Source organism: Hemitrygon akajei, chromosome 21, assembly GCF_048418815.1.
Source record: "Hemitrygon akajei chromosome 21, sHemAka1.3, whole genome shotgun sequence".
NCBI classification, from domain to species: Eukaryota; Metazoa; Chordata; class Chondrichthyes; order Myliobatiformes; family Dasyatidae; genus Hemitrygon; species Hemitrygon akajei.
Genome location: NC_133144.1, coordinates 69688695 through 69712833, shown reverse-complemented (window position 1 = coordinate 69712833; position 24139 = coordinate 69688695). Strand labels below are relative to the sequence as shown.

The 24139-nt window shown below is 42.1% G+C and overlaps 1 protein-coding gene across 3 annotated transcripts in view; it reads left to right on the top strand.

Moving 5' to 3' along the window:
* The window catches only part of samd8 (sterile alpha motif domain containing 8), an 83492-nt gene that overhangs the window by 12131 nt on the left and 47222 nt on the right, over window positions 1-24139 (top strand). The gene's annotated exons all lie outside the window — the stretch shown is intronic.

Genomic DNA, 24139 nt, shown 5'->3' with positions numbered 1-24139 from the left:
GTCACCTCACTACAGGAAGGATGTGGAAGCCATAGAAAAAGTGCAGAGGAGATTTATAAGGATGTTTCCTGGAATGGGGAGCATGCCTTACGAAAACAGGTTGAGTGAACTGGGACTTTTCTCCTTGGAGCAACGGAGGATGAGAGGTGACCTGGTAAAGGTGTATAAGATGATGAGAGGCATTGATCTTGTGGATAACCATATAACAACTACAGCACGGAAACAAGCCATCTCAGCCCTTCTATTCCGTGCTGAACGCTTACTCTCACCTAGTCCCACCTACCTGCACTCAGCCCATAATTCCTTTCCTGTCCACACACCTATCCAATTTTTTTTAAATGACAAAATCGAACCTACCTCTGTCACTTCTACTGGAAGCTCGTTCTACACAGCTACCACTCTCTGAGTAAAGAAGTTCCCCCTCGTGTTACCCCTAAACTTTTGCCCCTTAACTCTCAACTCATGTCCTCTTGTTTGAATCTCCCCTGCTCTCAATGGAAAAAGCCTATCCACGTCAACTCTATCTATCCCCCACATAATTTTAAATACCTCTATCAAGTCCCCCCTCAACCTTCTACGCTCCAAAGAATAAAGACCTAACTTGTTCAACCTTTCTCTGTAACTTAGGTGCTGAAACCCAGGTTACATTCTAGTAAATCTTCTCTGTACTCTCTCTATATTGTTGACATCTTTCCTATAATTCGGTGACCAGAACTGTACAAAATACTCCAAATTTGACCTCATCAATGCCTTGTACAATTTTAACATTACATCCCAACTCCTATACTCAATGCTCTGATTTTTAAAGGCCAGCATACCAAAAGTTTTCTTCACCATCCTATCCACATGAGGTTCCACCTTCAGGGAATTATGCACCATTATTCCTAGATCACTCTGTTCTACTGCATTCCTCAATGCCCTACCATTTACCATGTATGTCCTATTTGGATTATTCCTACCAAAATGTAGCACCTCACACTTATCAGCATTAAACTCCATCTGCCATCTTTCAGCCCACTCTTCTAACCGGCCTAAATCTCTCTGCAAGCTTTGAAAACCTACTTCATTATCCACAACGCCACCTATTTTAGTATCATCTGCATACTTGCTAATCCAGTTTACCACTCCATCATCCAGATCATTAATGTATATGACAAACAACACTGCACCCAGTACAGATCCCTGAGGCACACCACAAGTCACTGGCCTCCAACCTGACAAACAGTTATCCACCACTACTCTCTGGCATCTCCCATCCAGCCACTGTTGAATCCATTTTACTACTTCGATATTAATACCTAACGATTGAACCTTCCTAACTAACCTTCCGTGTGGAACCTTGTCAAAGGCCTTATTGAAGTCCATATAGACAACATCCACTGCCTTACCCTCGTCAACTTTCCTTGTAACCTCTTCAAAAATTCAATAAGATTTGTCAAACATGACCTTCCACGCACAAATCCATGTTGACTGCTCCTAATCAGACCCTGTCTATCCAGATAATTATATATACCATCTCTAAGAATACTTTCCATTAATTTATCCACCAATGATGTCAAACTTACAGGCCGATAATTGCTAGGTTTACTCTTAGAACCCTTTTTAAACAATGGAACCATATGAGCAAAATGCCAATCTTCCGGCACCATCCCCGTTTCTAATGACCATATAACCATATAACAATCACAGCACGGAAACAGGCCATTCCGGCCCTCCTAGTCCGTGCTGAACTCTTAATCTCACCTAGTCCCACCTACCCGCACTCAGCCCATAACCCTCCACTCCTTTCCTGTCCATATACCTATCCAATTTTACCTTAAATGACACAACTGAACTGGCCTCTACTACTTCTACAGGAAGCTCATTCCACACAGCTATCACTCTCTGAGTAAAGAAATACCCCCTCGTGTTTCCCTTAAACTTTTGCCCCCTAACTCTCAAATCATGTCCTCTTGTTTGAATCTACCCTACTCTCAATGGAAACAGCCTATTCACGTCAACTCTATCTATCCCTCTCAACATTTTAAATACCTCGATCAAATCCCCCCTCAACCTTCTATGCTCCAATGAATAGAGACCTAACTTGTTCAACCTTTCTCTGTAACTTAAGTGCTGAAACCCAGGTAACATCCTAGTAAATCGTCTCTGCACTCTCTCTAATTTATTGATATCTTTCCTATAATTCGGTGACCAGAACTGAACACAATATTCCAAATTTGGCCTTACCAATGCCTTGTACAATTTTAACATTACATCCCAACTTCTGTACTCAATGCTCTGATTTATAAAGGCCAGCGTTCCAAAAGCCTTCTTCACCACCCTATCTACATGAGACTCCACCTTCAGGGAACTATGCACTGTTATGCACTATGACATTTGAAATATTTCTGTCAGAGCCCCTGCTATTTCTACACTAACTTCCCTCAAGGTCCTAGGGTATATCCTGTCAGGACTGGAAACTTTTCCACTTTTATATTCTTTAAATGCTCTGTACTTCCTCTTCTGTAATCATCATAGTTTCCATAACTACCCTACTTATTTCCTTTACCTTACACAGTTCAGTATCCTTCTCTTTAGTGAATACCGAAGAAAAGAAATTGTTCAAAATCTCCCCCATCTCTTTTGGCGACACACATAACTCTCCACTCTGATTCTGTAAGGGACCAATTTTATCCCTTACTATCCTTTTGCTATTAATATAACTGTAGAAACCCTTTGGATTTATTTTCACCTTACTTGCCAAAGCAACCTCATATCTTTAGCTTTTCTAATTTCTTAAGATTCTTTTTACATTCTTTATATTCCTCGAGCACCTCATTTACTCCGTGCTGCCTATATTTATTGTAGATATCTCTCTTTTTCCTAACCAAGTTTCCAATATCCCTTGAAAACCATGGATCTCTCAAACTTTTAACCTTTCCTTTCAACCTAACAGGAACATAAAGATTCTGTTCCCTCAAAATTTCACCTTTAAATGACCTCCATTTCTCTATTACATCCTTCCCATAAAACAAATTGTCCCAATCCACTCCTTCTAAATCCTTTCGCATCTCCTCAAAGTTAGCCTTTCTCCAATCAAAATCTCAACCCTGGGTCCAGTCCTATCCTTCTCCATAATTATATTGAAACTAATGGTATTTGATCACTGGACCCGAAGTGCTCCCCAAGACATACCTCCGTCACCTGACCTATCTCATTCCCTAACAGGAGATCCAACACTGCCCCTTCTGTAGTTGGTACCTCTATGTATTGCTGCAAAAAACTATCCTGCACACATTTTACAAGCTCCAAACCATCCAGCCCTTTTACAGAATGGGCTTCCCAGTCTATGTGTGGAAAATTAAAATTTCCCACCATCAAAACCCTGTGCTTACTACAAATATCTGCTATCTCCTTACAAATTTGCTCCGCCAATTCTCGCTCCCCATTAGGTGGTCTATAATACACCCCTAAAAGTGTTACTACACCTTTCCCATTCTTCAATTCCACCCAAATAGTCTCCCTAGACGAGCCCTCTAATCTATCCTGCCAAAGCACCGCCGTAATATTTTCTCTGACAAGCAATGCAACACCTCCCCGTCTTGCCCCTCCCAATTCTATCGAACCTGAAGCAATGAAATCCAAGAATATTTAGTTGCCAATCATACCCCTCCTGCAACCATGTTTCACTAATAACTACAACATCATATTTCAAGGTATCAATCCATGCTCTAAGCTCATCCACTTTTCTTACAATGCTTCTAGCATTAAAATAGATGCATTTAAGAAATTTCCACCTCTTCCTCTCTGTTTATCCCTAACTGTGCAAACAACTTTATTGTCTTTTTCTTCCTTCTCCCCTACATCTTCGGTCTGAGCGCTCCCCTTCTCTGTCACCTGCCTATCCTCCCTCACACACTGTCTACTAGCTTTCTCTATTTGTGAACTAACCTCCTCTCCCCTAGTCTCTTTAAATTGATTCCCACCGCCCCCCCCCACCCCAACCATAGTCAGAGGCTTTTTCCCAGGGCTGAAATGGTTGCCACAAGAGGACACAGATTTAAGGTGCTAGGGAGTAGGTACAGAGGTGAGGTCAGGGGTAAGTGTTTTACTCAGAGAGTGGTGAGAGTGTGGGATGGGCTGCTGACAATGACGGTGGAGGCGGATATGATAGGGTCTTTCAAGAAACCTTTGGATAGGTATGTGGAGCTTAGCAAAATAGAGGGCTATGGAGAAGTCTAGTAGGGACATGTTCGGCACAACTTTGTGGGCCGAAGGGCCTGTATTGTGCTATAGGTTTTCTATGTTTCTAAGAGGTGCTGCTTACTGGACTGAAACATTTGGAGCTCCTGTAAAGATTTAAACTAAAAATTCATGATTCATTTGTAGCCTTAATGGATAAGATAACATTAAAAAATGGTAAACCAGTGACATTTCTGTAATTAGGTACTAAACCCTGGGTTTTAATCTCAAGAATATTTCTGCATTTGTTTTTGTATGAATATGTTGCTCTTGAGAAAACATTATGAGTTGCAAGCTTGGATGTATTTGTTGCAGTATTCCCACAGCTCTGTTGGGGTTTCCAGTGTTGGGTAGGAAATAGCAATATATTTCCAAGTCAGGATTGAGTTGAACTTCATTGTTATGGGTGTACATAGGGTATAAATGTCACACAGGACACATACTCGCCCTGTGTATAAGAATAGCATAGTACGTTAAACATGACAAAGTTAACATAAATAACACAGCACTTTCATGGCATGCTATTCTCAGTAGCAGACATTCCACCCTGCAAACACTCATTTCAGGGAGACAGCACCATCAATTTGCGGAGACTCCCGGGAGAGGTGGGATTCTGCAGTTGAGTAGCTCCTTAGCAGCTAGCCAGCTAGTTTAAATAACGTTAGCTATGCTAATAAATGAATGACATCTGTTAAACTCATCCCTTCCCCCTCCCGCACGCTTGCTTGCTCTAAAAAAAATCGATTTCCGGGATATTGTATATAATTTTCAGGTGTCAGGGAGCTGCTATCAATTTGCAGGAGACTCCCGGATCTTCCAGGAGAGGTGGGATGTCTGCAGTAGACGCTTGAGTTCCTGTGCATTGGAGTTCCCATACCAGACCATAATGCAGTCAGAATGCTTTCTACTATACGTCTGTGGAAGTTTGTCAGAATTTCTGACATGCCAAATTTCCTTAAATTTCTAAGAGAGTAGACTTCATGGTTGTATCAATGTGTTGGGTCCAGTTTAGGTCCTTACCCTTACCACCACTGTCCTCTCAATGAGTTTTCCCAACTTTCCCTTCCTGAAGTCCACATTCCTTGTTGTTGCTGACATTGGAGTGTAAGGTTGTTTTTACACCACTCTATCAGATGACCTATCTCACTCCTGTAGGCCTCCTCATCGCCCTCTGTTATTCTGTCAACAGTGATGAATTTGTAAATGGAATTGGAGCAACACTTATCTACCCATTCATAGGTATAGAGAGAGTAGAACAGAGGCTGAGATGTTCATTTGTTTATGGTCAGTGGGAAGGATTAATTTTTTGATCTGTTCTGATTGTGGATGTGAGGAAGTTGAGGATCCACTTGAAGAGAAAAGTATAGAGGCCTGGGTCTTGGAGCCTGACGATAAGTTTTGAGGGAATGACGGTGTGAAATCCAAGCTGTCATTAATTAACAACAGTCTGAAATGTGTTCTGGTCATCGTGGTTCTCCAGAGCAGAATGGAAGGCTAGTGCGATAGTGTCTGCTGTAGACCTGTGGTGGTGACTGGTGAAATGAAATGGGTCCAGGTCCTTACTGAGGCAGGAGTTGATTCAATCCATAACTAACTCTCAAAGTCTTCATTGTGATTGCTGCTAAGTGGTAATAAGTTGGGTCACCCTGATCTTCTTGGGCACTGGTACAATTGATGCCATCTTGAAGCAGGTTGAAGATGTCCCTGAACACTCCAGCCAGTTGGTCAGCACAGGTTTTTGGCACTTGACCAGGTTCACTGTCAGGGCCTGATGCCTTGTTAAAGGTCCACCCTCCTTAAGGGTGATCTGACTTCAGCCTGCAAGACTGAGATCACAGGGTTGTCGGGTGTTGTGGGGACTTGTGCAGTTTTGTCATGATGGATGAGTCATGGTTCCTGTTTATATAAGCTGACTCAGTATTGAGAGCTCATCATTCTCCAGTTATGTAATAGGCTGTGAATTAGGCAGTAGGGGAACCTGCCAGCATTGTTGTATGTGGCCTTGCTCTTTGCTATATCAGGTAGTTGTAAGTTACTGAGGGGGGAGTAGGTACATTGAGTAAACCTGGATAAGTAACTGCATTGCATCCTCGATTCATAATACAGAAATGGTGTGCAGGTGATTATCAAGTACAGTTGATTCCTGTTAACTGGGACTCGCTGGGAGCTGTACATTTGGGCCCAATTAAGCTGTTATAGAAGTTTCATGGAAATAGTTAAAAAGGCATTAAAAAAAACATACTACTGCTTCACTGAGTAAAAAATTACATACTTAAATGAAATACAGAACAAATTGGAGCAGTATCAATATTACTACAATACCATAAAACAACGTATTGATTATCAATGGAGTTTACATGCCATGTTATAAATGAACAAAATCAGCGCAGATACCCACTGCAGATAATGGACTGCCTTCATACAATGCTTTTGATGATTCCATCCTCTCGATCTTCATTTTCATTGTAACTTTTAAGATTATCTCATGGAGCTTAGAAAAATAGAGGGCTATGGGTAACCCCAGGTAATTTCTAAAGTAAGTACATGTTCGGCACAGCAATGTGGGCGGAAGGGCCTGTATTGCGCTGAAGGTTTGCTATGTTTCTATTATGTGTTGATAACTTAATTCTTTGTAGTTTCTAACTTGTTGAAGTAATGAAATTGTTTCCTGTTCACTCCTGTCTGTTTCTTGCATCTCCTAGCCTGAATGCTTGAAATAGCAGTGAGCAAAACAGTTCTGAATTGTCATACTGTTTATTTCACACCAACTAACAGTGACAAAAATCACTGCTTTTTGTACGCAAACACATGCTACTGATACTACTTAAAAACTCTTCACTGTAAGCGCAGTTTTGTGTCTAATGGTCACACCAGTGCACATGACTGATGCTAAAGAGAAATTGTCTCCTGTCCTAGTTAAGAGGCATAGTGTCTCAAATAAATGAAAGGAATCCCAGCTATCTTTTCAATTTTTTTGTTCTTTTAAGAGTTGTCCCAATTAAGTGGTTGCCCTGTTTAACTGAAGAACCAATTAACCAAAATCCACTGTTTTGTCTTGGATGTGTTGAGCTGGTATGTTATTGCCCTTTTATTTCTCCAGGCAATTGAAGAGCAATTCATCCAATAGTGGACCATTGCCTTGTAGATAAAAGAATCATTTGGGAGAGTTACTACCCCCACAACCCTCCCCAACTTAGAGACACACTGGTCAACTTTCATCTTTTATTGCTGCTGTTTCACATATTTATATGACTGCTTGTTTTATTATAATAATGACAATAACATTATATTGCCTTGCGTAAACATACTCCTCACACTTTATGTCAACCTGTCACTCTTTAGGCCATGTCCTCAGGGACTAGTGCTAATACTATTTTGTATGTCCTGGTTTGTAACTATAATGGCTGTTTGTGAGAGCATGTACTGTGTTTTACACCTTGGCCCCAGAGGAACAATATTTCATTTATCAATATACAATGAATGATAATTAAACTTGTATATGGTATCGCACTTTTAACTTGCTCAATTAGGTACAGTAGGTACCTCATTAAACCACCTAGATAGTGCTGCATCTTTCTCCCTTCCCCCTCCTTAACCCCCTCCTCTCTCTGCCCCCCCCCACCCTCCACTCCCTACCCAACCCCCAAGCCACTGTGCTGTTGATAATGTCACTGAATATTATGGGTATGTGTTTGAACTCTTACTGTGAATGTGGCTGGGATTTGACCTGTATTTTATCAGTACCTAGCTGATCCAGGGAACTGCATGATATTGAACTTTGCAACAGTGATCATGGTTATGTGACTTCGTCTTGGAGGGAATAGCTTATAAGACCATAAAACATAGGAGTGGAATTAGGCCATCTGGCCCATTGAGACTGCTCCGTCATTCAGTGTCATGGCTGATCCTATTTTTTTCTCCTCCTCAACCCCAGTTCCCAGCCTTCTTCCTGTAACCTTTGATGCCATGTCCAATCAAGAGCCTATCAATCTCTGCCTTAAATACGCCCAATGACCTGACCTCCACAGCTGCATGTGGCAATAAATTCCACAAGTTCAGTACTCTTTGGCTAAAGAAATTTCTCCACGTCTCTGTTTTGAAAGGGTGTCCTATCCTGAGGCTGTGCCCTCTTGACTTCGACTCTCCCACCATGGGAAACATCCTTTCCACATCTACTCTGTCTAAGCCTTTCAATATTTGTAAGTTTCAATGAGATTCCCCCTCATCCTTCTGAATTCCAGTGAGTACAGACCCAGAGCCATCAAATGTTTCTCGTATGATAACCCTTTCATTCCTGGAATCATTCTTCTTGTTACTTATGCTGAGTAGTCCATGGGCAGGAAGTCCCGTGGCAGCAACTTCGAAGTGACTCTTTATCCTCGATAGGGTTTTCGGCTGTGGTGTGAATTTTTTTCTTTTATTCAGGCTCCTCAGTGCTACATTTGGACAAATGCTGATATGAGGGATAGTTTGCTATCGAAGTAAGATGCAGCTCACCAAATTGTATGATCTAGGAATGTGAATTTTATATAATGCAGCTTTTTGTGACATCTGCAGTGTTACCCTGTGGGCTGCTAAAATAGTGAACTCCGGCAAATTGTATGGACTGCAACAACTGAGTATTCTGTCTTCTGAATAGTTGTTATGTGCAAATGTGCTTCAGAGAAGACTAATCAGTGTTAAGACCTATGAATGTAGGAATCCTGGAACCAATCTCCGCTCTTGTGCCAAAATCACAGAGTGGAATCGTGGATGAAAGTGGTTGGAAAAATATTCTGGTGCCACAGTAGTGTAGCAGTAATACATGGTGGTGTAGCGGGTTAGCACGACAGTATTACAGCTCAAGGCACTGGAGCTCAGAGTTCAGTCCTGGCATCCTCTGTAAGGAGATTCGGTACGTGTTCCCTGTGGAATGCATGGGTTTTCTTTGGGTCCTCTGGATTCCACTCACAGTCCAAAGACATACTGGGAAGGTTAATTGGTCATTGTAAATTGTCCCATGATTAGGTTAGGGTTAAATCGGTTGTTCAGAGTTGCTGTGGTGGCATGGCTCGAAGGGCTGGAATGGCCTACTCTGTGCTGTATCGCTAATAAATGATTGTTAACTGCTACTGAATGCAACTTTTGCATCACCAATAGAGTGGCATCAATAATGTGTTATTTAATTAAGCTTTCATCTGATTGTTTTGAGTTTTGTGATTAATTTTTGATTGGATTTTGGGGGTTGCAATGTTTCTCTGTATTCCATTCAAATTGCAGATAATTTTCCATTCTGTGATGAGAGTAATAATCAGTGCAAATTAGTTTGCAGAAATGGGAGTGTAACCTTGAATGAAAGCTAAGTTATAATTTGATTATGTATCCTATTGCATAAAATTACTTGTGTTCATATTTCGGGATTCAGACATCAGATGCAAGGCCAACATTTATTGCATTTATTCAGCCCACAGAGTCTGCTCCGCCATTCCATTATGTCTGAACCCTGATCCCATTCAACCCCATACACCTGCCTTCTCACCAGAACTTCTGATGCCCTGACCTATCAGGAAACTCTGTTTTCACTTTAAATATACCCATGGTCTTGGTCTCCACAGCTGTCTGTGGCAGAGCATTCAATAGATTCATTGCTCTCTGGCTAAAAAAAAAATCCTCCTTACCTCTGTTCTAAAGGGTCGCCTCTCAATTTTGAGGCTGCCCCTCTAGTTCTGGACACTCCTACCATGGGAAACATCCTCTCCACATTGACCCTATCTAGTCCTTTCAACATTTAGTAGGTTTCAGTTAGATCCATCCCCCACCCCTGGGCATTCTTCTAAATTCCAGTGAGTCCAGTAAGTACAGACCCACAGCTGCCAAATGTTCCTCATATGTTAACCCCTTCATTTCTGGAATTATCCTCGTGAACCTCCTCTGGACTCCCTCCCATGACAACATAGGACCCAAAATTTTTGACAATACTCCCAAGTGAGGCCTAACTAGTGTCTTGTAAAGCCTCAGCATTATCTCCTTGATTTAATATACTATTCTCCTTGAACTGAATGCCAACATTGCATTTGCCTTTTTTTTTACCACAGATTCAGTGTACATAAGAACATAAGAAATAGGAGCAGGAGTAGACGAGCCTGCTCCACCAATCAATAAGATCATGGCTGATCTGGCCACGGATTCATCTCCACCTACCTGCATTTTCCCCATAACCCTTAATTCCCCTACTATGCAAAAATCTATCTAACCTTGTCTTAAATATATTTACTGAGGTAGTCTCCACTGCTTCATCAGATTAGAGAATTTCACAGATTCACCACTCTCTGGGAAAAGCAGTTCTTCCTCATCTTCATCCTAAATCCACTCTCATGAATCTTGAGGCTATGTCCCCTAGTTCTAGTCTCACCTACCAGTGGAAACAACTTTCCTGCCTCTATCTTATCTATTGCTTTCATAATTTTATATGTTTCTATAAGATCTCCTCTCATTCTTCTGAATTCCAGCGAGTGCAGTCCCAGGCGACTCAATCTTTCCTCCTAGTCTAACCCCCTCATCTCTGCTCCAAAGCCAGTATATCTTACCTCAAGTAAGGAGATGAGACTCCAAGCAGTACTCCAGGTGCAGCCTCACCAGAACCCTGCACAGTTGCAACATAACCTCCCTGCTCTTAAATTCAATCCCTCTAGCAATGAAGGCCAGCATTCCATTTGCCTTCTTGCTAGCCTGCTGTACCTGTAGACCAACCTTTTGTGATTGATGCACAAGCACTCCCAAGTCCCTCTGCACAATAGCATGCTACAATTTTTACCACTTAAATAATAATCTGCTCTTCATTTTCCCTTCCAAAGTGGATGACCTCTTATTTACCAATATTGTACTCCAAATGCCAGACCCTTGCCCACTCACTTAGTCTATCTGTATCTCTCTGCAGGCTGTCTGTATTTTCTGCACAATTTGCTTTTCAACTCAATTTAGTATCATCAGCAAATTTAGATATACTACACTCGGTCCCCTCTTCCAGATTGTTAACGTATATCGTGAACAGTTGCGGGCCCAGCACTGACCCCTGTGGCACACCACTCACCACTGATTGCCAACCAGATATACACCCGTGTATCCCAACTCTCTACTTTCTATTAGTTAACCAATTCTATCCATGCTAATACATCACCCACAACTCTTGCATCCTTACCTTATGTACAAGTCTTTTATGTAGCACCTTATTGAACACTTCTGGAACTCCAAGAAAAGTAACATTTATCTGTTCCCCTCTATCCACTGCGCTCGTTATATCCTCAAAGAACTCCAGGAAGTTTGTCGAATCGAACCTGTCTTTGCTGAATCCAAGCGGTGTCTGCCTGATGGATCCATTTCTTTCCAGATGCCTTGCTATTGCTTCTTTAATGATAGCTTTAAGCATTTTCCCAACAACAGATGTTAAACTTAACTGGCCTATAGTTACTTGCCTTTTGCCAACATCCTTCTTTGAATAGTGGTGTGACATTCGCCATCTTCCAATCTGCTGGAACCTGCCCAGAATCCAGAGAATTTTGATAAAACATCACCAAAGCCTCTACTATAACTTGTGCCATTTCTTTCAGTACCCTGGGATGCATTCCACCAGGACCAGGGCATTTATCTGTCTTCAGGCTCACAAGTTTGCTCAACAATGCCTCTTTAGTGATAGCTTTTGTATCGAGGTCCTCGCTTGCCATCGCATCTATGACATTTTTCTTTGGCATGTTAGATGTGTCCTCCACCTTGAAGACCGACACAAAATACTTATTCAAAGCCTCAGCCACTTCCTAATTGCCCAATATCAATTTCCCATTCTCGTCCTCCAAGGGACCTGCATTCACTTCAGACACCCTTTTCCACTTTATATAGTTATAAAAACTTTTACTATCCGTTTTTATATTTTTGCTAGTTTATTTTCATAATCTAGTTTCCCTTTCTTTATTGCTCGCTTAGTGGTACTTTGTTGCTTTTTAAAGTTTTCTCAATCTTCTAGTTTCCCACTACTCTTGGCCACTCTGTATGCACGAGCTTTTAATTTGATGCTTCCCTTTATTTCCTTAGTTACTTAAGGCTGGCTCTCCCCACCCTTGCTGACCTTGCTTTTAACTGGAATATACTTTTGTTGAGCACAGTGAAAAATCTCTTTGAAAGTCTTCCATTTCCTCAGCCGTTCTACCGTATAACCTGCTTACCAGTCTACACTAGCCACATCCTCCCTCATCCCATTGTAGTCTCCATTGTTTAGGCATAGTACACTGGTTTTAGATTGAACTATTGCACCCGCCATTTGTATGAGAAATTCAGTCATACTGTGATCACTCTTCCCAAGAGGATCCCTAACTACAAGATCCCTCACTAATTTTACCTGTCCCATTGCACAGGACCAGATCTAGGATAGTACGTTCCTTTGTAGGTTTAATAACATGCTGTTCAAGAAAGCCATCACGGATGCATTTTGTGAAGTCCTCTTCAAGACTGCCTTGACCGACTTGATTCACCCAATCTATGTGCAAATTAAAGTCCCCCATGATAACTACTGTTCCATTCTTTCATGTCTCAGATACTTCTCTGCTTATTGTCTGTGCCACGGTAATGCTATTATTCGGTGGCCAATAGACAACACCCACCAGTGATTTTTTCTTTCCCCTTACTATTTCTAATCTCTACCCAGATGGATTCAGCATTCTGCTCCTTAGCTCTTATATCGTCTCTCACTATCGCCCTGATCTCATCCTTCAATAAGAGTGCTAACCTGTAAATTAACCTTCTGGAAGTCCTGCATGAGGACTTCTAAGATCCCTTGCACCTCTGATATTTGAGTTCTTTCCTCATTTTTATTCCTTTTACTAAAATGCATTGTCATACATTTCCCAAAACTATATTCCATCTCAAACAAGAGAAACTCTGCAGATGCTGGAAATATGAGCAACACACGCAAAATGCTGGAGGAACTCAGCAGGCCAGGCAGCATCTTGGAAAAGAGTACAGTTGATGTTTCAGCAGGAAGTGTGTGTTGCACTGTATTCCATCTACCACTTTTTTGGTCATTTGTCCAAGTCCTTCTGTAATCACTTTACTTCCTCAGCACTACCTACGCCTCCACCTATCTTCCTATCATCTGCAAACTTTGCCACAAAGCCATCAATTCCATTATCTGTCATTGACATTGTTTACTGCAATGTACCTGCAATACTGTGTAAATGTTTATACAATCTGATACTACACCCCTCTCCTTCCTGTCTTTCTAGAAGCCCACCCATACAGAAACCCTTATCAAATATTGACATTTGTTTTTTTCACATATTTTATTTATAACACCATAAGATATAGGAGCAGATGAAGGCCATTCAGCCCATCGAGTCACTCCGCCATTCAAACATGGGCATATTCAATTTTTCCAGTCATCCTCACTCCCCTGCTTTCTCCCCATACCCTTTGATTCCCTGGCTAATCAAGAACCTATCTATATCTGCCTTAAATGCTCCCAATGACTTAGCCTCCACAGCCACTCTTGGCAACAGATTTACCGCCCTCTAACAAAAGTAATTTCTCCGCATCTCTGTTTTAAATGGACGTTCTTCAATCCTGAAGTCGTGCCTTCTTGTCCTAGAATCCCCTACCATGAAAAATAACTTTGCCATATCTCATCTGTTCAGACCTTTTAACATTTGGAATGTTTCTATGAGATCCCTGTTCATTCTCCTGAACTCCAGGGAATATAGCCCAAGAGGTGCCAGACATTCCTCATACAGTAACCCTTTCATTCCTGGAATGATTCTCGTGAATCTTCTCTGAACTCTCTCCAATGTCAGTATATTCTTTCTAAAATAAGGAGCCCTAAACTGCACACAATACTCCAAGTGTGGTCTCACACGTGCCTTATGGAGCCTCAACATCACATCCCTGCTCTTATATTCTGCACCTCTAGAAATGAATGCCAACATTGTATTCGCCTTCTACACCACTGACTCAACCTGAAGGTTAACCTTTAGGGTATCCTGCACAAGGACTCCTCAGTCCCTTTGCATCTCTGCATTTTGAATTCTCTCCCCATATAGTTAGCCCGTTTATTTCTTCCACCAAAGTGCATGATCATACAAAAAGCTGAAAGACCTAAGGATACATAGGTCACCCAGACCAGATGAACTGTATCCTAGGTTTCTGAAAGAGGTAGTGATAGAGACTGTGGAGGCATTAGTAATGATCTTTCAAAAATAATTGGACTCTGGCATGGTGCCAGATGACTGGAAAATTGCAGATGTCACTTCATTCTTTAAGAAAGGAGGAAGGCAGCAGAAAGGAAATTATCGACCCGTTAGTTTGACCTCAGTGGTTGGGAAGATGTTGGAGTCAATTGTTGAGGATGAGGTTATGGAGTACTTGGAGACACAGTACAAGATTGGACAAAGTCAGCATGGGAAATCAGGGAAAATCTTGCCTGATGAACCTGTTGGAATTCTTTGAGGAGATTCCATGTAGGATAGGTAAAGGGGATCCAGTGGATGTTGAATATTTGGAGTCTCAGAAGGCCTTTGACAAGGCAGGGCTGCTTACCAAGTTAAGAGCCCATGGTATTACAGGAAAGTTATTGGCATGGTTAGAGCATTGGCTGATTGGTAGGAGGCAGTGAGTGGGAATAAAAAGATCTTTTTCTAGTTGGCTGGCAATGATTAGTGTTTTGCAGGGGTTGGTGTTGGTACCGCTTCTTTTTATGCTGTATTATTAATGATTTAGATGATAGAATAGATGGATTTGTTGCCAAGTTTGCAGATGATATGGAGATTGGTGGAGGGGCAGTTAGTGTTGAGGAAACAGGTAGTCTGCAGAGGACTTAGATAGATTAGGGGAATGGACAAATGAAATACAATGTTGGAATATGCATGATCATGCACTTTGGTAGTAGAAATAAATGTGTAGACTATTTTCTAAGTGGGGAGCAAATCCAAAAATCTGAGATGCAAAGGGACTTGGGAGTCCTTGTGCAGAACAACCTAAAGTTTAACTTGCAGGTAGAGTTGGTGGTAAGGAAGGCAAATGCAGTGTTAGCATTTATTTCAAGAAGTCTAGAACACAAGAGCAGGGATGCGATGCTGAGGCTTTATAAGGCACTGGTGAGACCTTACCTTGAGTATTGTGAACAGTTTTGGGCTTCTCATCTAAGAAAAGATGTTCTGGCATTGGGGAGGGTTCAGAGGAGGCTCACAAGGATGATTCTGGGAATGAAAGGATTATCATATGAGGAACATTTGATGGCTCTGGGTCTGTACTCGCTGGAATTTAGGAGGATGAGGGGGGATCTCATTGAAATCTTTTGATTGTTGAAAGGGCTAGACAGAGTGGATTTGGAAAGGATGTTTCCCATGATGGGAGAGTGTAGGACACGAGGCACAGCCTCAGGATAGAGAGGCGTCCATTTAAAACAGAGATGCGGAGAAATTTCTTTAGCCGGATGGTGAATCTGTGAAGTTCTTTACCACAGGCAGTCGTAGAGGTCAGGTTGTTGAATTGGCTTTATTACTTCCATCCTTCACTTACATGAGTAAAAATCTAAATGTGCAATGTGCAATTTATAGTAATTTAAGGTGTATTTAAGGCAGAGCTTGATTGGTTCGTGATTGGACACAGCATCAAAGGTTACACGGAGAAAGCCAGGGAAGAGGGGGAAAGGAATCAGCCATGATTGAATGGCAGCGCAGACTCGATGGGCTAAGTGGCATAATTCTGCTCCGATGTCTTATGGTGTTATAGTCCAACCTGAGTGTGGCCTCATCACAACAGTAGAGGATGCCATGCACGGACGGACATGTCGGAATAGGAATGGGAAGTGGAATTACAATGGGTGGCCACTGGGAGATCTGGAGAGTTTTTTTTGGCGGACGGAGAGTTGGTGCTTGGTGAAGCGGTCTCCCAATCTATGTTGGGTCTCACTGATAAGCAGGAAGTCACACCGGGAGCACCGGATACAACCCCAACAGACTCACAGGTGAATTGTCACCTCACCTGGAAGGACTGTTTGGGACCCTGAATGGTAGTCAGGGGGGAGGTGTAGGGGCAGGTGCAGCACTTCTTTTGCCTGCAAGGATAAGTACCAGGAGGGAGATCAATGGGGAGCGACAAATAGACAAGGGAGTCATGTAGGGAGTGATCCTTACTGAAGGCAAAAAATGAGGGGAAGGAAAGATGTGCTTGATGGTGGTGGGATCTCATAGGAGATGTTGGATGTTCCGGAGAATTATGTGTTAGATGCAGAGGCTGGTGGGGTGGTAGGTGAGAACAAGAGGAACCAATTGCTGGTGAGGTGGTGGGAGGACAGATGTGCATGAAATGGAAGAGATGTGGTTGAGGGCAGTGTTGATGGTGGAGGACGGGAAGCCCCTTTCTTTGAAGAATGAGGACATTTCCTTAGTTCTGGAATTTAAAAAAGTCTCTTCCTGAGAGCAGGGATGGAGGAACTGAGAGAAGGGGATGGCATTTTTACAAGTAACAGGGTGAGAAAGATATAGTCCAGGTAGCTGTGAGATTCAGTGGGTTCTTAATAGACGTCAGTAGGTAAGCTGTCTCCAGAGATAGAAATAGAGGAATCAAGAAAAGGGAGGGAGGTTTCAGAAATGGACCAGTTAAATTTGAGTGCAGGCTGGAAGTTGGAGGAAAAGTTGAAGAAGTTGATGAGCTCTGCATGGGCGCAGGAAGTGGCAACAATGCAGTTCTCAATGTAGTGTAGGAAAAGCTGCACAGTGATACCAGTGTAGGCTTGGAACATAGACTGTTCAACGTAGCTGACAAAAAGGCAGGCATAGCTGGGACCCATTCGAGTTCCCATGGCTACACCTTTTGTTTGAAGGAAGTGGGAGGAGCCAAAGGAGAAATCATTGAGAGTGAGAATAATTTCTGCCAGACAGAGGAGAGTGGTAGGAGAGGGGAACTGTTTGGGTCTGGTGTCCAGAAAGAAACGGAGAGCTGTGAGGCCTTCCTGGTGGCGGATGGAGGTGTTTAGGGACTCGATATCCGTAGTGAAAATAAGATAATCAGGGCCAGGGAACTTGAAATCATTGAAAAGATCAAGAGCACATGAAGAATCATGAATGTAGGTAAGAAGGTACTAAACCAGGGGGGAAAAAATGAGTGAGGGTATGCAGATATAAGTTCAGTGGGACAGGAGCAAGCAGAAAGAGTAGGGCTACCTGGACAGGCAGGTTTGTGGACCTTGGGTAGGAAGTAAAAACTAGATGTATGGGCTGAGTAAACTGAGTTTGGTGGTAGTGGATGGGAGATCCCCAGAGTTAATAAGGTCATTGATGGTGTGGGAGACAATGGCTTGGTGGAATCCCATTTGAAGGGTAAGTAAGAGGAGGTGTCTGACAGTTGTTGCTGGGCCTCTGCAAGGTAGAGGTCAGTCCACCAAGCTACTACGGCACTCCTCTTATCTGCAGGTTTGATGGTGAAGTTAGGATTAGTGTGGAGAAAGTAGAGAACAGTGCGTTCGGAAGGAGTTCTCAATCTTTGCTGATCCAAGAACAACATCTGCATCTTCTAACTGTTGAAATCCCTCAGAGAAAACAGAGACCTTTTCTCACTGAGAAAACTGGCACATCTGATATCAGGGGCAGCATAATAGTGTGAAGATGGCACATCTGATATTGGGGGTAGCCTACTGGTGTGAAGCTGGTGAACTGAAAATATAGAGAAATTACAAGATCCTCGTCGGTTTGTCTGACTGTGTCTAGTTGGGTACAACAGAGGTTGGTGCTTGGTCCCCAGCTACAGACTATCCCTGGGTTACAAATACCAAACCTGTGAACACCCCTAAATATGTTTGACCCCATTATATAATGGATGATATCAATGAATAACGTAGATTACAACATGGCACATTGTGTACAGGGTGGAAGAATAAGGCAATTTGTTCCAAAGTCCCAAGGTTCCTTCATGAGCAGAATGGCTGAAATTGCTGATAAGTGTTCTGTGCTATTAAAAGTGTATCTTTTGTCCTTTGCTCAGGTAGATTGCTGAAGGGAGAAGTCAGTGTTGCACAGATGAGAACAGTGTGTGTCCAGGGGACTTTGGAACAAGTTGCTGATACTGCGCTACATTTGTGTGTGCTTTAGTAATCTGATTAGGGATAGAGTGGTATTGACCTCTACTTTTTGATCTTAGTTGAGTTGAATTTCCACCACCTGAAAGCTGATGGCAGCTGCATGAGATGTTTGTTTGGTGAGCAGGTGAGGGATGTGACCTAGGGTGGGAGGGTGATATCTGTGGGTGTTCATTTCAAGTTTGTCAGTGGTAGGGTCTGATATTTTAGTAAGGGAGTGAGTGGGGTGTTTCCTGGGAATTGGATTCAAGTTTTCTTGAAGATCAGGATGGTCTACCAACCAGAACCAGACTTGTGTGTTTTATTTAGCCAGGTTTGACTCAGTGATAGGTTTGATGGTTGATGTAAGAGAATGCTAGTGAGAGTTTGACCAGACTTTTGTTTCTGTGGGCATCTGTTTCAAGTTTGCCTCAGTGCCATATTCAGATGGTGATATAAACCACATTGAGACCCTGGAATGTTGACGGTCCATTTCTCTCCACAGATACTGCCTGACCTGCAGCTTTTTGTATGTTCCCCCCATCTGCAGCATCTGTAGTGCTAGTGTGTACAGTAAGCATGAAAGGTTACTCAAAATTGGGGAATGTTTTCCCACATTTGCCTCAGACAAACAGGTGGAGTTATTTGCATATGGGATAGATGAGAATCTTCAACATTTTGGTCAAATTTTGGAACGTTAACGCCAAGCCTAGAGTTCTGCATGTACCTTAGTTTCAGATTCAGATTCAGTTTATTGTCATTTAGAAACCACAAATGCAATGCAGTTAAAAAATGAGTCAACGTTCCCCCAGAATGATATCACAAAAGCATATGACAAAACAGACTACACCAGAAAATCCACATAACGTTTAGCAATCCCCAATCCAGAGTCCGGAGAGGCTGCTGCGTATTAATATTGCGCTACCATCTAGCGCGTTCCCCAGAAAGGAGCTCCAAATCCACCAGACAAAAACTAAAAACAAGACCAAAAACTAAAGCTACAAGACCTGCACAAAACCACATAACTACAATATATAGTTACAACAGTGCAAACAATAGCATAATTGATTAAAAAAAAACAGACTATCGGCACAGTAAAAATAGTCCAAGATGTTAAAGGACTGTAAGTTCAAAAGAAATCACCACAGTTTCCACAAGTCCCCAGGGTCCCGACAGACTCGCCATCCCACGCCGGCGGCAGAAGGGAATATCCCCGCTATGGACTTCTAAGGCGCCGCCTGACTCAGCCTCGCAGATGCAGCACACAATGGAAGCTCCGTTGAAACCAGCCTCGCAGACGCAGCACACACCGAAAATGACCTGAGTCCGTCGAAACTCAGAGCCAACGACCGTCCCCTCCAGCACAGCTTCTCCGAGCACCATCCTCTACCGAGCGTATTAAGACGGCCCTGCCAACGGCCATCGGCAACGCGACCCTAAGGACTGGGGGCCTGTTCTTCCCAGCAGAGTCCCGGACCTCATAGCAGCAGCCGCAACGAAGAAGGTCTTCCTGGAGATTTCCTGATGTTTCTCCGTGCTTCCACATCCGTTTTCAATCGATTATGATTGCGCACGTCACCCCACTTCACAAATAACAGATAATCAGTTCCGGAGTGGCCGCTGCAAGCTGCGTCGCGCCGCCCTCTTGGATCTCTTTCCCTGAGTTTGTACTCAGGCTTGGGTTGGATTTGTATTGGCTATGATTACATTAGGTTCCAGATCACCCAGACCCCTACTTTACCTGTATTCACTGTTTAACATATTCTGTACAGAATGAACATGCCGAAATGTTTACCTTACCTTAAAAAAACAAGCTGGAGTTTGTCCTGGTGGAGTTTGGATCTTGTGTATGTGAGTCTGAGGACAATGTGAAAATACTAAATATAAAATATAAAATCTGTACACCAGTATCAGTTTGGTGCATGTGAATAGCATTTGACAATTTCCCATTGGCGAATATTCTGACTTTATTGAGTTGCCAAGGAGGAAATTGGAATGGTGGGAGGTGTGATTTTGAGGTACATTTTGATTCTGTGGCAGCAAGTTTAGCCGACCATCTGTTGTAAATTGTAAATACATTTACCAAGTTAAGGATACAGAGAGTGAGGAAAAATATCTTGCTTGAATTGAGTCCAGGCAAGGAAAATAGTTTGTAACAAGTTGAAACATACTTTACTGAAGCCATTATATCAAGTGAAACGGTGATGAATTTAAAATTCTATCTTAATCAGTGATAGCAAATATGCACAGATTTCATGCTGGAGCCCATCTGACCTTGTGCTTCTCTTGTATCTTGCAGTGTTTGTGTAAAGTGTGGCTGCAGCATGAGTGATGTTTGCCCTAAAACAACAATTTGTGATAGGGTGGTGAAGAAAGCTTTTGATATGTTGGCCTTTATAAGTCAGAGCATTGAGTATAGGAGCTGGGATGTAATGGTAAAATTGTACATGGCATTGGTAAGGCCGAATTTGGATTATTGCGTACAGTTCTGGTCATCGAATTAAAGGAAAGATGTCAACAAAATAGAGAGAGTACAGAGAAGATTTACTAGAATGTTACCTGGGTTTCAGCACCTAAGTTACAAGGAAAGGTTGAACAAGTTAGGTCTTTATTCTTTGGAGCGTGGAAGGTTGAGGGGGGACTTGATAGAGGTATTTAAAATAATGAGGGGGATAGATAGAGTTGACGTGGGTAGGCTTTTTCCATTGAGAGTAGGGGAGATTCAAACAAGAGGACATGATTTGAGAGTTGGGGACAAAAGTTTAAGGGTAGCACTATGGGGAATTTCTTTACTCAGAGAGTGGTAGCTGTGTGGAATGAGCTTCCAGTAGAAGTGGTAGAGGCAGGTTCAGTATTGTCATTTAAAGTAAAATTGGATAAGTAAATGGACAGGAAAGGAACGGAGGATTATGGGCTGAGTGCGGGTCAGTGGGACTAGGTGAGAGTAAGCATTCGGCACGGACTAGAAGGGCCGAGATGGCCTGTTTCCATGCTGTAATTGTTATATGGTAATTGTATTTTGTCATTGGTCTAAAGTAAATTATTCCATCCTGTGTAAGACTCTTGGTGAGGAGTGACCAGATTTGAGGATAACACACTTATTGCGGGGTGCCACAGTAGCATAGCAGTTAGCACGATGATATTACAGCTTGGAGCATCGGAGTTCAGATTTAGTTGGTCATTTATAAATTGTCCCGTGATTAGGCTGGAGTTAAATCAGGGGTTGCTTGCCAATGTGGCTCAGTGGGCTGAAAGAGCCTATTCCGTGCTGTATCTCTAAATAAAATAGTTAACAACTAGAACACGGATACTGAACTCCCCAATGCCAGGTGTATAGTCAATTGGTGCAACTAATTTGAGGTGAGGGGTTAAGCCACTGACCAATATTTACATCCCTTGTTCAATGTTTCCCATTGTCCTCTCATCAACTGTATAATTCTCTGGCCCTCTTGCACACTGTTCCTGAATCTACATGTTCTTCCCCCCCCCCCCCCCCCAACCCATCTTTTCTTAAAAATCTCTTATCTTCATAAATAGAAACTGTGTGCTGCAGTGTTCTACTTTCTCAGTGTGGGTCACACACTCTAGCTTTCAATTTAACTGCCTTGGTTAGTGCTAGATTAGCCCATTATGTTAAATCCTACATTTTGATGCAGTTTTGTTACTGATATTTATATTCTTGTCTTTATGACCTAATCTGGGCTAGGATCACCAGGTGGGATGGGGGGGAAGATGTAAGTAGATTTCTAGCGAGAGTGGTTAAGTAATGCTAACTTTGTGAATCATATTCTGTTTGAGAAAGATAGAAGTATATGAATATGTGTGGCCACTTGTCCTGTGTAATGTGCCTTTTTGCCAAGCAGCATGTGTGATGACCTTCACTTCCCATGTCTGGTTACAGTATGATGCTGTATAGATGAGGTGCAATTGGAAATACTAAACCAGCAAGTTAATATGTTATCTCAATTAAGCTACTTGAATTTCAAGCCCTCCAATCTACAATTCTCTCATTGTCTATCTGCTACAGACATTGATATGGTTAAAGTTTGTACCTGTAGCTTCTATAGTGGCAAGAAAAAGTTTGTGAACCCTTTGCCAGGTTTACTGCATTAATTACTCATAAAATATGGTCTGATCTTCATCTAAGTCACAAAAATAGACAAACACAATATGCCTAAAATAATAACACTCAAGTATTTGTATGTTTCATGTCTTTATTGAACACATTGTTTAATCATTCACAGTCCAGGCTGGAAAAAGTATGTGCATGAGACATATCAAGACCCTGCTATCAGACTCCTCAATACCCGAAGCCTGGACTGACACCTTGCCCTACTGTCCTGTTTATTATTTATTGTAATGCCTGCACTGTGTTTGTGCACTTTCTGCAGTCCAGTGTAGGTCTGTAGTCTAGAGTAGCTTTCTCTGTTTTTTTTATTACGTAGTTCAGTCTAGTTTTTTGTACTGTGTCATGTAACACCATGGTCCTGAGAAAGGTGTCTCATTTTTACTATGCACTGTACCAGCAGTTATGGTCGAAATGACAATAAAAGTTGACTTGACTTGACTTGAACTCTTGTATGTTGAAACTGGTGTGATCTTTGCAGAAAGCCTATTTCTAGGGAGAGTAGGAACAGTACTGGATTTCCTCCATTTTTAGACAGTTTCTCTTACTATGGACTGATAAACACTTTAGAAATGCTTTTTTAGTCTTTTCCAGCATCTACAATTCTTCTAAGATACCCTGAAAGTTGTTTTAATCGAGGCAAGGTGGACATAAGCAGATCTTTCTTGAGAAGAGCAGGCTGTCAGTAACCTGACTTTTTGTGTCTTGCCACCTCTATAACCCACATCTCCAATCTTATTGATTGGAACACCTAATTCCCAAAAAACTTTTGTAGAAGATATGACCCCAGAGGTTCACATATTTTTTGAAGCTAAACTGTGATTGTGTTAAGTGGAGTACTCAGTATTGACGTGAAATACAGTTGTTTGCGTGTTATAGTTTAGGTAGATTGTTTTTGCCTATTATTGTGACTTAGATGAAGATCAGATCACATCTTATGAGTAATTAATTTAGAAAACCAGGCAGTTGCAAAGGGTTCACAAACTTTTTCTTGCAACTGTAAACGATACATCAGTTCTCGACAAGATAACGCTGTAAACCTAGTAAAGATTTAATTGGTGTCTGAAATATTCCTCTGTTGTATGATATTTGGGTAAATCAAAAGTGAACTGTGGAATCTGAAAGAGAGATTGAAGTCAGAGTTGACAGACTTTGGTTAGCTGTATCAGTCAGGTTTACGTGGAGATGAAGTTCAAAACTTGAAGAATTGAAACTAGTTGAAATTGTTTCTGTGACTGCTTTCATGTTTGAAAGTTACAGCCAGTTGCAAGTGTTGTGGTCAGATGGGCTGTTGTCAGATTTACTATTCAAGTTTCCCCATTCTGACTGCACTGTGGCAGATGTGAAGGCCTTATAACAGGAGATCAAAACTGCACGGTGCATAACTGATACCAGCCAACCCAACATCAAGGACAAGTATAGGCGTCCCCCGCTTTCCGAATGTTCGCTTTACACAACTTTGCTTTTACGAAAGACTTACATTAGTACCTGTTTTCGCTAACCGAAAGATGATTTTTGCTTTTATGAAAAAAGATGCCCGCTTTAAACTTGTGTTTACCCCGAGAAAGACTACCATGACCGTGAAGCCTTGCACGGGCAGGTGTGTGCGCGTGCATGTATGTATGCATGCGTGTACATGCCAGTTTTTTTTTCTACAAACTGGTTTTGGCTCAATCTTCCTGATTCTGCTAAGTGAAACTACACTGTGCATACATTAT